Consider the following 12067-nt stretch of genomic DNA (forward strand, 5'->3'; position numbering starts at 1 on the left):
GTTTGTCTTCAACTCTAATAAAGTATGTTTATTTTAGTTGATAATTACCTGTCACTTTTTAGATATGTTTAAATTTTTCATAAAAAATACACAATAAAAATTTATGACCAAACCCGGCCGAGTCACCAAGTCAAGTCACCGACCCAATAACCCAATGGTCTGCATATCCAAGTCCGATTTCTGGGTTTGCCAATTACGCCTGAATTAGATTAGCTTGATTGTACATGTCAACAAGGAAACTGGAATAGATGGTGGGTGGACATCGAATCGGGTATAAAGTTGATGGTCGGGTCTGACTGATAACTAAGTGGGCTGAGCTTGGACCACCGACAATGGCTTTGGGTCAGCTCGAATCTAACTTTGTTGAGCCCTGGGCCAGCGTGGCCTTGTCCAATGTCCAGCCTTACCCAAAAGCAATGAATCAAATTGGTGGTGTTCTTTTTGTAAGGAAAAAAATAATAAAGGGTACCAATGATTATGATAACCCAAATCTCCTCGGGATCTATGTAGCAATTCTATGTAAAGACCAGTAGTGGAGTCCCTCTTCTCAATCAATCAATAGAGAACAAGAGAGAAGTAAATGTAATCTCTCAAAGCTGGATCACTATAAATTGATTTTTGTGTTGGATGCTTCAGTTTTCTTGTAGAAAATAATAGTAGATGACGAAAATGTCTAATCGTCTTTTTCTTTTTGCTTTTTTCTTAACTATGACCCGGTTTAAATAGATGGATGGCACTGAAAAAGTTTATATATATATATATATATTGGTTGATTTCATAAGTATGGATTTAACATGACCCTATTTAAGATTTGTGGTAATCACACATGCATGATCTAGTCTCCACGTTTTCAAAATAAACGTATTTCCAAATTAGTGAAATATTACCAATGAATAACATCTTCAAATATTTTAATGTCTTATGCCTTGGTTTCGATTTTTCGAAATTAAAATTAAGGTCTCCCCTCAAAAACCTGAAAGTACCAACGTCTTATATACTAATTTGGTAAAGAAACCAAATTCTTTCTCACCGTCGCAACAGGGAAAACGAGACTTACAGTTTATAATTGCTCCGGCATACGTTTTGGTCCAAACGTATGACAACATTGCGCGATGGCCGATATGTTATCCTCTCGTCATATCACACGTCTATTTTGTCCATTGTTAAATTTCTGTAGGATAATATTTTCAGATATCTTGAAAAATCCTCTTTGAAATGAAAGATGAAGTTTGTTTTTTTTTTAAAAAAAGACAAAAATGGATTGTAAAAAAATAAAAGAATAAAACTAAACTTCATTAAAAAAATTTTAAAATGCCTCCAACCCTCTCTCTCTCTTTTGAAAAGTATATATTTGTTGCCTGCATAGAATTGTGCAGGACAATATCCGACTTTTCATAAACGTCGCCATCATCTACGGGATCCCACATCTTTTGCATCCAAGAAGAGACAAAGGAATCTTTTAATGTACATATGGAGCCACTTGCAACACAACCAAGTTCACAAAATCCACTAAGAACAGGAAATTGGTCCCGTAGGATCACAATTTCAACAACGGGCTTTTGGTGCATTTTGGTTTTGGAACATGACCAAGTTCATGAACAGCAGAAACTTATCATGAACTTGGGGCCACGACCCTATTTTTTGTTGCAACTTCAATTACAATTAGTACCTCTAGCAGCCTTCTACCAGCAAAGGCACAACCTCCTCCTTGAAAAAGAGGGAAAGGAAGGACAAGTCTCGTCCTATCAAAATCAGTAACCATTTCTGTAGCCAGAGAAGAGCTTCCATGACTACGAAACCAGTAGTTATGATGTTGCCTATTTCATCCCCACAGGCACCAACCCTTTTGGACATGGTATGGTAGGAAGCAGAGATGTAAGAAAAGAAAAGGAAAAACTGCTGGCGGTCATAAAATTACCTGTAGCAGCCTATACATTGCCCGAAGAAGCGGAGGGCACGTTCCAATGCCCTGGAGATTGCCGGGAAAACACATTCCCACAAGAAGCAGATGCACGAGTTCACCGGGTTCATCCACCAAAGTTGCCCAAAGTGATCCCGGTCGGAGTTGCTCGGAGACACAGCCATCGGCTGGTTGTACGCCCAGGCTGTTGAGTTCACCAGCCGGTTGCAGATTGGGAGGTCACGTCCGTCTGATATGGAAGATCCACCGGACGTCCAGTGGTCTCCGGTCTGCAGGAGGTCCTTGAGGCTCGTGTAGGAAAACCTGGGAATGGAGATGGAGTTACCGTTGGCCAGCTCATTGGCGAACCCGTTTCGGCGATTGGCTATCGTGAAGCTCGATCTCTGTGACGAGGAGCAGGAGACATGAGGCATGCAGGAATCCACTGCCAAGATGGTGTTATGCCGCTCGAGGAATGTCTTGTGTTCAGGTTTCGCTGCCGCCATCGTTTGTGGCTCTAGAATCCGACAATCGCCAGTCGCCGGATGTACCCGAAATTTGGCCGGAATGCTGTGAAGGATTGAGGAGTCTTCTTTTAGGTCTGAAATCGTGGACGCGGGCCCGTTCATGGGCACATGCTCCAACACAAGAGAGAGAAGAGAGAGAGAGGAGCATAAGCTGAAGTTCTATTGCTAAACTCTGTCCAATTTGTCGTCTAATTAATTATCGTTCTCAAAAATTCGTACTTTTAGTTGCATCAATGCTCAAAAGGCAATAGGTGGTCTTGTGCAAACATGCAAATGATAATCCATACTTGGGTAGCCTTAGACAAAGGGAAAAGGCTTTATTTTGGGAACTGAAGAAAAGAAATAAAGCCTTAGAGTTTGGTTGCCGAGAGTTTCTTTTGTTGCAAAAGCAAAACCCTATATGTTCCTTATTAGAAACTTCATCAATGACCAACTGCGGAGCCAGTTAAAGGGGATGTTAGTGATGTGGGTTCTGTTGATTTAACTGAAAGAAAACAAAGTACTACGCCCATTCAAATGAGAGATCATGGTATTGGTTCCAACTTTGGTTATAACTTTCAGTTAAATCAAATGAGTTGGGATACAGTAGAAGCCTTACGATCTCAATGGACGACATTATATATATCTAACCTTAGAATCCAATGTCTTAAATTGTCCTGGTCCAAAATAATACAATCTACGTGATCTTTAATCATATTCATTATTCTTTTGCAATGAAAATGAGGAACCCTCCCAGCAGGTTTTCGTTAAAACATAGCATATACTGTCTATATTTTCACTCTTCTTCCACTCTAACTCCTGAATCCAAAAAGTCTATTAAAATGGTGGCGGATTTGGTCATCTAGCATTTGTATTACTCCAAAATTTAGAATGCCAATGATATTTTTTTACTCCAAAAGAATGAGTTGCTTTTGGTGTATAGAGTCGCTAAAATCAAAATAATGATGTTTTGGCATAATCCTCTATAACCATAAGCAACTCATTATTTTAGTGTAATAATTTCATTTTCTGAGTTTGGCAATTTTAATTTTAGAGTGATACAAATGTTAAAACCAATACCATGATCTTTCATTTGAATGGGCGTAATACTTTCTTTTTCTTTCAGTTAAATTAACAGAACCCTCATCACTAATATCACCTTCACTAGCCCCGCAGTTGATCATTGATGAAGTTTCTAATAGGAAACATAAACGATCGTGTTTTTGCAACAAAAGAAACTCTCTGCAGCCAACTCTAAGGCTTCATTTCTTTTCTTCAGTTTTCAAAATAAAGCCTTTTCCCTTTTATCTACGGCGACCGGAGTAGGGATTATATGGATGATTCACAACTATAATGTGTTGGAGCATCAAATAACAATATCATTTTGGAGCAATACTAAAGCCAGAACACCAAGGATCTTGGGTTTAGATTCACCAAACCCACCACATGTTGATGAACTTTTCGGATTTGACAGTTTGAGTAAAAGAAGTAGGAAAATATAGATGACATCTGCTATGTTTCCATGAAAACCTGCTGAGAAGAATTACCAATTTTAATTACAAAAGAATAAAGAATACGATTATAAATCACATCGGGAGTGTTAATTTGGACTAGAACAAGTTGAGACATGGAGGTTGTAGGGCAAGATATGCATAATATTGTTGATTGAGATCATAGGACTTGTACCTGATCCCAACTCATTTGGATGGCAGGAAGTTGGAACCAATGGCAAGACCTTTCCAATGCAACCTATCAGAAATCAGTTGTGCAACAATAAACGAATCAAGGAACCAAAAGAATACGAAAATACAGGGAAACAGAAGACACTATTCCTATCGAAAAAAGGAAAGAATAGCAGAGAGGATCACTAGTTGGGGCTGCTCAAATCAAACTGCCTAGAAGCAACATCAGCAGACGGTGTTACCGTGCATCAATGAAGGAGAGAATAGAGAAGTAACAAGAGAGAAGCAAATAACGTGGTTTGGCATATAGCCAACATACATGACGAAAGCACCGAGCAACTCCCTTACTCCTCCTTGATTGATCTCATTTACAAGGGGCAAGGTTATATAAAGATCAATCACTGGAAAAATACGGATTACGAGAAATCATCTATTATCGGCAACAAATCATATCTAGGAAATCGGCACTAGCTGGAACGCCCGATCAAAAAGGCAAGCAAATCTTGCCTTTTCATTAATATCCCACCATTAGTGACTGCACCTTGGACAGTTTAGGCTTCCCTGATCACGGTTGTCTTTATACCGTTTTTGAGAGACTTGGTTTGAAGGACTCCTGGTCATATAAGCCACCTCCATATATGTAACTTCATGTATAATTTTAAGCATGGCAAAAAAACTATGATTAATACAAAAAAAAATCTTGGGATAAAAATAAAAATTGCAAAAAAAAAGGTTAAGGAATTTGATAAAGGTAAAATTTGTCAGTTCGTATATGCATTATAACCTATATACCTCTTTAAGCAGTAAAAAAACAAAAACGTTTGTTTTTTGTTCCGTTTATAGTGTTATCTCATTATCTTATAAATATTTGATTATCTCATACTTATGTTTAATGTTATCTCATACATTTGTCTATTATCTAATTATCTAATAAGCATTATCTCACACTTATGTTTAGTGTTATCTCATGCATCCGTCTGTTATCTCATAAATATTTTTGTTATTTCATAAACATTGTCTCGTACTTATGTTTGGTCCTTTATCTCATAGATCTGTCTGTTCATTATCTCATAAATTTTGTATTATCTCGTACTTATTTGTTATTTCATGCATATTTGTTATCTCACGTACATGCATATGCAATGTTTGAACATGAAAGTAAATGTATATGTTGGTAGTAGGGTGCACCTTCTATGTACGCTCATTGCGTACATCGGGGTGGCACACTTAACGCAGTTTGAAGAACCACATTTTCCTTCGTTTCATCTTTGACTTATGATTCTTTTGTTGTCTTTCATGACTTTCTTCGTGACATGTTTCTGCTCGATATAGGGATGTCAACATATTTGATCTGAATCGGTTATGAAAAAAATTTTAATACCTGATTAAAAAATTGAGTCGGATCGGATTTAATAAATGACATCTGATCGGATTCAGGTTGAGATATATATAAATATCTGGTTGGATTTTGCTTCGGACTGGATTTAGTTTTAAATAAGTATCTTATATCCAATGGTCCTACATTTTCAAAACCAGCTGGATTCAATCCAAAGTTTGGATTCGGATTCGGATTCGGATATGAATGTAAAAATTGGATTCAAATTAGGCTCTGATTCAGATATGGCTTTTCTTCATTTATATTTGTATAAGTATTTCAAATCCAACTATATGAATATCCGAAAAAGCAAATATGCTTAAGAATATATCTGACTTAAATCTTATTCGTTGATATCCCTAGTTATATAGTATGACACATATTGTTGTAATTTATAGTCGTCAAAATTTGGCCTCTCCGGCCTTCTTAATCACCCCCTAAGCTAGCGCTCACCTTGAAGTTGAAGATCTTATCTTTTCAAGGCGCTGTTTGCCAGTGTCAAAGATCGTCGGTCGATACTGCACATACAAGCTCGTCCCACAGTCCCTTTAACATGCTTAAATACACATGAATAGGTTTGTCTCCACGATCATACCTCTTTATTTATTGCTGCAACAAAAAAACTCGGGTAGTGACGTTGCTTGCACCATAGAATTCTTTAAGAGAATATAATATCCCTTTTGGTGCTTCTTGATAGATAAGACACAGATATGGCGCTCCATCACGTAGTCCCAAAAAGGGGAATACTACTGAAGGCAGTTTGACGAGATACGTTGAAGAGAATTGCTACTGTTCATATGGCGTCCATCTTTTGCATTTGGATTTAGTTCAATATCTTAATTTTAACTGAATGATACTAGTTAGAACCACTCATTATTTCCTACACTTCGTTAACGTTTAGCCAGAAGTTGAATTTTGGTAATACATTCAATTTGGATCACAACATTCACATCCCAGTGTGTGTGTGTGTGTGTGTGGGTAGCCACTAGAACATACATTTTTCACACCACTGATTTTAAGGAGATCTAATGGTGAAAATTAAGTTCAAAAAATGAAACTCTAGTTGTACTTTTAAGACACTAAAATGCGCCTCAATGGAAAAATTAGATGAGTTTCCTTTGATTTCTTGCTTTTAGAGAAATTTCAGGATTTTGAAATGCAATTAAGGTTCCAATTTTTTAGATTAATCTCTACCGTGTAATGTTTCTTAGGCCTACATAGCCAGACAATTTTTAAGTCCTCTCACAGCTGGGGGAGAGAGAGAGAGAGAGAGAGATTGGTTGATTGGTTTCATAAGCATGGATTGGATTTGACATGAACCTATTTGCTTTTGCAATGTCAACAGGAGGGGGAAAAAAAAAGGAAACTATTTAAGGTGTGTGATAATCGCACACACCTGATGTAGTTTCCACATTTTCAAAACAAACATATTTCCAAATTAATGATGCACATTTGAAATATTACAACATGAATAACATCATTAAATATTTTTATCTTGATATTTTGTGATATTATTTTATGTGTAGGTTTATATTTGAAATTAAAGTTAACGTCTTTATTGGAAATCTAAAAGTCCCAATGCCTTGTATATTATTTGATCAAGGAAGCAAATTATATATTTTCGTTTTGGAACATGACCAAGTTCATGAACAGTAAAAATTTATCGTGAACTTAAGCCCCTAAGCCAGTTTCTTTTCCGCAGAATGTACCTTCAGCAATCACAATTGCTATCTCTAGCAGCCCACTACCATGGCAATGACATAACCTCCTCCTCTAACCGGAAAAGGGGGTGGGGGGATTAGGAAAGGAAGGACAAATTTTGCAAGAAATTCTCAGTAATTCAATTAATTTATTATCATCTTATCAATATCAGTAACCTTTTCAGTATCGAGAGAAGAAGTTCTATAACTACGAAAACCCCAAGGGGATGTAGCGCATTGGCGCGGGGGAAGTGCTCTGTCCATTAAGAACCCGGGTCGAGTCCTTGGGCATCACCTGTCCGCTCCAAATGCGCTTCAGTTTATGACCCGAAACAAGCTCGAAACCCAGGGGGAGGGTGACGAGGGAGGGCGAGGGAGGGCCTGTGGGCTCTCTTAGGGCGGTAGAATGAACCACTTATCCTATATATATATATACGAAACAGTTACGGCCTCTTTCATCCCCACCAAGCACCAACCTTTTAAGAAATGGTAAGAAGAAGAAATGGGAAAAAACAAAGAAGAAACAGTTGGCTGTTATAAAAAGCAGAAGCAGAAGAGGTGTTGCAGTGCCCCGAAGATGGCTGGGAAATTCCATTGGAAGCCGATGCACAAGTTCGCCGGGTTAATCGACCAAAGTTGTCCAAAAGTAAATCCAAGGCGGAGTTGCGCGGAGTTGCTCAGAGATGCAGCCATCGGCTGATGGTACACTCAGGCCGTCTGCTTCACCAGCCGGAATGCTGAGAAAGGTCGACTGAGGACTCTCCTGTTAGGTTTGAAATAGTGGACGCCATGTCAGTGGGCACATGCTTCAACAAGAGAGAGATGCAAAAAGGAGATGAAGGAAAGATGGAGGGCCAAGAACAGGTCCACTTAGCTTCTATAATGGCATTCATAATTTCAAGCTCAACATTATTCAATACCACCAAGATAGCAGCTTCTAAGATTTAATGGAAGACTTGGCTATAATATACCATCTATAATATACCATCCAACCCAACTGGTTGTGTTACCCATCACTTAGTCAAGAGCGACGAAAAAGCAAAAGCTAAAATTCTTGTGAGAAACTTTGGCCAATTTATTGTCTAATTAATTACCATTCTTAAAAATTCATATTTTTAGTTGCATCAATATTAGAAAGGTAAGCGGTGGTCTTGTGTAAGAAGTGTTTTACTTTTGAAAACACCGAGCCAGCTCTTTAGAACATTGGTGCAACTAAAAATCTGAATTTTTGAGAATGGTAATTAATTAGACGATAAATCGGCCAAAGTTCCCCATTAGAACTCTTCTCTCTCTCTCTCTCTCTCTCTCTCTCTCTTAAGCTGAGAAGAAGAAAAGCTGGAGAACATAAAAGAACAGAAAAGTGAGATAGCAGAAACACGAATTGCATTGAACAACAAGGAAATCAAGAGAACCTCTCCACAAAATGTGCAATAAGGAAATCAAGAGAACCTCTCCACAAAATGTGCAATAAGGAAATCAAGAGAACCTCTCCACAAAATGTCGATCTAGATTAGAAGAAATTCTATCTAATCAAAACCTACTAAGTAACAAAGCTAAGCAAAGAAATTTCAAGATTATCTATGCAATCTTTAACACTCCCCTCATTCCCCTTCAAGTTGGAACTCTTGGTTTTTGAAAAGGCCAACTTGCTTCTAAGTTGTTGAAAAACTTCTTGTCCCAAAGCTTTGTTATAGATGTCAGGCGAACTGTTGAGCCAAAGGAACAAAACGAGTGTGTATCTCCTTGCTTTGAATTCTCTCTAACCAGATGACGATCTAATTCTATGTGTTTTATCCTTTCATAAAAAACAGAATTAGTTACTATATGTACGGTGGCTTGGTTGTCACAAAACAACTCTATCGGTTCATTGTGATGGAATTTCATATCGAATGAGAGAGCTTTTAACCAATGGTAGAACCAGAAATTTTTAGTTGAGAGGCACTCTAAGCTTAAATTTCAAGCGGACACTCATATGTAAAAAACTAAAAATCAATGATGTTTATATACGTAAATAAGTCAAAATTTGTGGGCTGGTGTGGGCAATTGCCCACACCAGCTATAACGTAGCTTCACCTCTGCTTTTAACCAAATGAATTCACACCCATAGACTTATATTATGCTTCCATATATGATCTGAACACAATAGTTTGCTTTTTAGTTTTCCAAGTAATCGGACTTTGGCCAATCATAGTAGAATATCCACTTGTAGATTTTCTGATCATGGGACATGAGGTCCAGTCCGAGTCACAATATCCCTTTAATTGGATCGACCCTTAAGATGACAATATGACTCCATAATCTATCGTTCCTTTCAAATATCTCAATGGTCTATTCATTACTTCTCAATGTGGAAGTGGGGGCTTACTCATAAGCTGACTTAGAATATGGACAGCATGAACTATATCTGGCATTGTTATTGTCATATATATGTCTGTGACAATCTTTCTATATGAAGTTAGATCCTTAAGCTCATCTCTAGTTTCATTGCGCAATTTCAAGTGTTGTTCTATAGGTGTTTCGGATGGTTTGGCTCCTATGTACCATGCTTCAAAAGAATATTGCAAATGTATTTCTTTTAAGACATAAATATATCCTTGTTGGAATGAGCTATTTCGATTCCCAAGATGCACGTTAGCTTCCCCAAATCTTTCAACTTGAATCTCTTCATCATGAGATTTGAGACTATTGATTGTCGTTAAGTCATCCCCTACAATAATATATTGATGTCATCTATATATACCACGACAAATGTGTGGCCCTTGCTCGTAAAGCTTGAAAATGATGAATAGTCAGCATTGGATTGTGAGAAGGTCATGTCTGAAAGGAATGTTATTAACTTGAAGGACCAATTACGGGATGATTGTTTATTGTTTAGATGGACTTATTCAATTGACATACTAGCTCCTTCTCCCCTTGTCAAGTGAATCTTAGTGGGAGTTGCATGTATACTTCTTCATCAATGTTTCCATTCTTAGTTTCCATATATAAGAAGACATTGTTGACATCTAATTGAAATGGATGCCAGTTTTAGATTGCAGCCGGTGTAAATAAGCACGGATAGTAGAGATTTTGGCAATAAAAGCAAATGTCGTATTGTAATCAATACCTTTAGTTTACACCCTTTGCATGGGCTTTGTACCGCTCAATTGACCCATCTGATTGGTATTTGACCTTGTAAACTCACAACATTCTTTGGGGCGGGGGGGGGGGGGGGGGGGGGGCTTGGTCACCCTCCAGGTATGGTTGGCTTCTAGTGCATCGATTTGAACTCTAATAGCCTCGTCACTTAGGATCCTGCATGGCTTGGACAAAGAAGGAAGGCTCATTGTGTTCTAGCAAGGTGGTCATGAAGCATTTATAACTATCACTAAAATTTGTTTCAAGATATGACACAGTAGGATAACTAGTACCTTTGCTTGTGTTGGAGGCATCACATGCCAATAGATGATTGAAGCTAGGTGTGACTCAAAAACACTTGTAATCCTTGAGCTGTACAGGTATTTGCTTGTGTATACTAGATCGACGAAGTGTAGTGGATATGACAGACTGGGTGTCATGGGTAGTGGTAGTTTTAGGTTGGCATGGGATTGATGGAGGTTGAGTGGGATTGGGTGAGCTTGACGTTAAAGTAGGATCACACCCACCCGGCTCAAATAGAGAAACGGTGTGGTCTAAGTGATTGGTGGCTTGTGAGTCAAAAAAACTCAGAGACAAATCATGGTCACTTTCTATTTGATCATTAAATGGTAGAAGGAAAACTCTCCTTACGTCTCCATGATTGATGCTCTCATTTTTGCAGGAAAAATAATTTTCACAAAAATGCACATCTCTACTAGTAAATAAGATTTGATTTTCAAGATCATATACTTTATAAGGAGATTGGCATATGGGTCCCCAACAATACACACCTCCTCGCTTGGACATCAAATTTGTCTGTTTTGTGAATATTATATGTGTAGCAAAGACAATCAAACACTTTGTAGGTGTTTGTAGTTTGGAACTCTTTTGTACAAAATTTCATAGGGAGTGTTATTATGCAAAACGTTTGATGGTAGTAATGCAATCCCCCCAAAATTTAATAGGTAATTTTTTTGCATGAAACATTATTAGACGAGCTACATTAAGGAGATCCTGATACTTGCATTCAATGACGCCATTTTGTTGTGGTCTTGAAACATTAATAATTTAATATATTTGGTTGTTTGTATATATAAATACTCCTTAAAGAACTAGTGCCCCGGCGGCAACCAACCAAAATTTCCGGCTCCGCTGAACCCCGCTAGTCATCCCACTTTTATGCAGGTTCCTCCCGATTAGTCATCCTCCTGTTATGCAGCTTCCTCCCAATTAATAGTACATCGGTGGAAGCGTTGTATGAGGACCTTTCCTAACGCATCCTTTTTTTTTTTGTATCCAATGAGTTTTCCTGTGCTTCCAGCTGCAATGTTAAACCCACCGTCTCCAAAGCCTTCCCTAACCAAAAAACTGTGTTACACTCATCCATTGGTAATAATGTTGGCATTAGTAAAGCAAATGGAGGGGGCACTAGTTCAATAACTTTAATGCTTTTAGGGGCACTTATATATATATATAAACAATTAAACGCACTTTGGGATTCTGTGAAGCTGGCCATGTGGCTCTGCCACTGCATGTTGGTGATTGATGCTAATGCAATCTGTATGTTGTTACTAACGGTGTTAATATAGCTCATTTAATTTTACCCACCCCAGATGGGCGACATCTACAAATTAATACATAATATCTTATAAACATTTACAAAATACTATCACCAAGTTAGATAATACAAATTATTTAAGTTTACAATTTGCTCAAGCAATATACTACCACGAAGTAGATGCCCACCACAGTGTGGCGCTTTGGCTGGCTTTTGTACTTCTGTACAA

Source organism: Nymphaea colorata, chromosome 13, assembly GCF_008831285.2.
Source record: "Nymphaea colorata isolate Beijing-Zhang1983 chromosome 13, ASM883128v2, whole genome shotgun sequence".
Taxonomy (NCBI): domain Eukaryota; kingdom Viridiplantae; phylum Streptophyta; class Magnoliopsida; order Nymphaeales; family Nymphaeaceae; genus Nymphaea; species Nymphaea colorata.